The 3,878-nt window shown below is 36.7% G+C and overlaps 1 non-coding gene across 1 annotated transcript; it reads left to right on the top strand.

The window, feature by feature from the left end:
• Positions 1 to 3,481: 3,481 nt before the first annotated feature.
• Positions 3,482 to 3,645, top strand: LOC150018567 (U1 spliceosomal RNA). The gene has a single exon (XR_016509582.1). It is a non-coding gene; the product is annotated as a U1 spliceosomal RNA (small nuclear RNA).
• Positions 3,646 to 3,878: the final 233 nt, after the last annotated feature.

Here is a 3,878-nt window from a genome sequence, read left to right as displayed (position 1 = left end):
ATAGCCAAACAAAAATTACTGAATTTTAGCACAAAATCTTGAGTTAATAACTTAGTTCTGCAACTTTCCTTGTGCAAAGTCATATAACCTAACTCAGCCATTATATATGGATTTATTGCTATTTGGTTCTTCTCTTTCACAGTTTTATTTTAATGAGAATTACTGACATATATTAAAGCCACTTATAAACACCAAAGTGCTCTTTAAAAGCATTCTTTAATTTTTAGCTATATGTCATCTGTGACAATGGAAATATGATTAGGTACATAAAATTTTAATATACAAGGTATTTTTTTCAGATCACCTTTGTTGTGGGAAGTGAAGGATCAGTATATTGAGCTAGATGGTTTTGTTATGCACAAGTATGTGTCCTTTGAATCACATATGCTTTTTATCTGCTGTGAGTTTATAGTTCACTGGGATTTTCAAGTATGACCCTTTTGTTTACATTTTATAAGTAATATATGTTCTGTCTTGGCATTGAGGAAGTGCCATGACTCTGATATTTCTGATTAAGTATCCTTGTCAAATCAACTACAAAAGAATACAAACTTATTTTCTCATTCCCTTCTCAAGCAAAAGGGGAAAAACTTACCCATTTAAGATTCGAATAATACTATATTCCCCCCAATTTACAGATGAATAGATCTGTAATGAAGTGCAATTTTCCTCAGAAAATAAACTCTGACAAATGGGAAATTGGGGTTACAGTGTGTGCATTGCAAAGTAATAGTCACTTAAGTATTGAATACAGCCAAAGGACAATTTGAAAAGATGAAGGACATTCAAACAAGAAATGAGAAATCTGATAAAGGTGTAAGGTGGTCCACTGGAAGCTTTATTGAAAGGTGATTGCAAGTGTAACAGTAAAATAATGATTTGGCTCTACAAAGTGGAAGGAGTTGAAAGGCCAAAGTACATTCTGGTTCATGTTTAGACATCAGTTATATATAGATATGGTCCAATGGGTGACCTCACAGGAGTATAAAAAATTTTTTTAAATAAATGAATTGATGAAAATAGATAAAGCAGTTTCAAAAATTAACAACCCAGCACAAGAAACTCAAGATCAAAACAAATTCAGGCTCCAAATTTACATATCTAGGATATTCTAATGCTTTGAAAACATTTATTTTCAGATCATTTATTCATACAACCATAATTTATTAAGTACTTACCATGTGCCAGGCATAGTAACTTGGTAAGGACAGCAGGGAGGGAATGAATGAACTGTCTTCTTTGTTCATGAAACTTCAAACTAATGGTTTTCACCCGATTCCAATGACACATACCATACTTTGTTACTGAGATTACTAGCAGGTTGATCCATAATAACTGCCATTTTTTAGGTCAAAAAAATTCAAGTATTGGCAATTTTAAAAGGTTCAGCCTAATATTATCCTATAGCCTTTGTTAAAGTGGAGGAAGCCTTTTAAGTACATGCTCTTTGCCTTAGGAATAATTTTTGAACTCACAGACACAAAAGGATGATAATTACCAGAGGCAAAGGGGGTGGGGGAAGGTAAATGAGAATAAAGGGGTGATAAGTGGTGACTAAGGGATGCTTGACCCTGGGTGTTGAGCACAAGATGCCCTATGCAGATACATAATGTGTTATACATAGAGTTGTATACTTGAAACCTGCATGGTTTTATTAGCCAATGTCGCCTAAATAAATAAAAAGTGTTTTAAAAGAATAATTTTTATTCCCTACAACCATTATTTTCTTCTTCAGTTTAAATATGAATCTCTCCCCTTCAGCATTCCCCCCAAATTCACTTAAAATCTCTAAATTAGTTTTGTGTTATTTAGGATGCAACTGGGGTCACCTTCACAAAGGGATCGATATGGTATGGCACAGACTTACCTATGTCATCTCCCTTCTTGGAGCATGTCCTCTATCTATATTCCTTTTAGGCCATTAAGGGAAAGGTCCAAGATTTCTCCTGACTCTTTTGTTTCTTAAAAATAACCAGCTTAAAATAATATTATGTACGGTACACATTGGGATGGCAAAACCTTGCCTCCCTTCATTCTAATAAGGTGGTATGGTCCTAGACCAGCAGCATGAGCACCCCTTGTGTATTCTTGAGAAATGCAAACACCACCCCAAATCTACAAAGTAACAAGAGGGGAGGGGGCAATCATTATATTTAGCCCTGCAGGGGAGTTTCATGCAGCACTTCAGTCTGAGAACCACGGACCTAAAGCAGTAGTTCTCACTCAGGACTGCATAACGGGTTGAACTGGGGACAATGTCAGCAAATATTGATGCCCGGTTCTGGCTCTAGAGATCCTGATCTTATGGGTGAGGGTACAGGATGAGATTCTTTTACAAAGTCTCCAGGTGTTTCCTAATGAACAGCTGAGGTTGAAAGCACTGGTCTCCTAAAATTAATATGTTTCAACATAGTTTCTATGTTTGGTACCTGTGAAGCCAGGTACTAGCTTTCTTATTTTTGGAGTCAGGGTTTGGTTATATAAACAGGAGCCAGAGAATTTAGAAAAAAAAGGTTAATTGATTAGTTTGTCTTCATCTTCACTTATGCTGAATACATGTTGTATGCCTGCTGATGATATAGAGTAGTGTAGTTATTACCAGCATGTTCAGTCATGGAAACCTCCAAATAAGGTAAATTATCTGTCATCTATCTGTCTATCACCTGTCTATCACCTATCAATCTCTCTTTATTTATGTATCTAAGATTTACAGAAATAGTATCTAAATTACTTAGTGGAGGGGGAAGAGAAGAGTTAGAGGGAAGGAGGTATGTAAAATGTCATGCTAAGACTACAAGTCAGGCTAAATCAAGTCTATATATCACCTACCAATGTGGAACTTATTTTCTCCGTTCTTCAGAGACTTGCCATTTGGCCTCACACTACTCCCCACCCTTGGGAAGGCCTGGATTATTTTAACTGCTCTCTCATCTCCAATTTCCTACCATTCCCAAGTTATTGACTCCTCTCTGACTTTCCCTTTGTATCTTGGAAATTCTTCATTCACCACAAACTGTGGGTATGGACACAATTATTTTCTTCTTTGTTTCAGCTGTTAAGAAAGGAAGTAGAGAGCCTTTGACTCTAAGGTAGAAGGTGTAGGAAAGATCTAGTAGCAGCTTGAATTCTGGATGAAGTGAGGTAGGATTAAACAGCTGAGCACCGCCCAGTAGTTGTGGATCCTGTGGGAACTGAAATCCGTCCTTGCTCTGAGAACCAGATGATACAGGAAGGGGTGGGGAGGGAAGGGGTATGTGTGAGAAATTTCTTTCTTTAATTAATGAGAAAATTTGGAGTTAGCAGAGGCGGGGAGGTTTTCTTCCTTAGCAAAAGGGCATCATTAGGTCAGGCAGACCCTAGTGGGAACTCACTTGTTTTTTTTTTTTTTTCTTTCTGAATTTTATTCTTCCCCACAGAAGATTAATAGATAACTAAGTGGAAAGGTCAACCACCTATCTATGCATAATAATTATATTTATATATACTTAACTGGAAAAAGAGATACCATGATCATGATGGTGGCTTTCCCAGGGCAGGGCTTATCCACTGCACTCTGGGTGTGCTGACCCCTGCGATTTCCCCAAATGTGGGAAACTCGACTGCATAATTTGTGGTAGTGGGGGACTGTGTTTGTGCTCTCACCTAAAAGAAAAAGAAAAACATGTATATGTATATTATTCCTGCAACAAAGCTTTTAGATATTATTTTACTAGAAAATATCTCCCTCTTTAAAACAATTTATTCTACTGCCATATTTGTAATGTATTATGTGTCAATTTGTTATGGGAGAAACTCCCAGAAACTCAGTTCTTCTTGCCAATGCAGAAAAGAACTACAAATCAGAGACTCTATTAGTGTGCAAGCAGAATTTATTGGTA

The sequence above is a fragment of the Furipterus horrens genome, unplaced genomic scaffold (assembly GCF_987537825.1).
Source record: "Furipterus horrens unplaced genomic scaffold, mFurHor1.1.pri manual_scaffold_2, whole genome shotgun sequence".
NCBI classification, from domain to species: domain Eukaryota; kingdom Metazoa; phylum Chordata; class Mammalia; order Chiroptera; family Furipteridae; genus Furipterus; species Furipterus horrens.
Note: the sequence above shows the minus strand (reverse complement) of the source record. Positions and strands in the feature narration are given on the sequence as shown.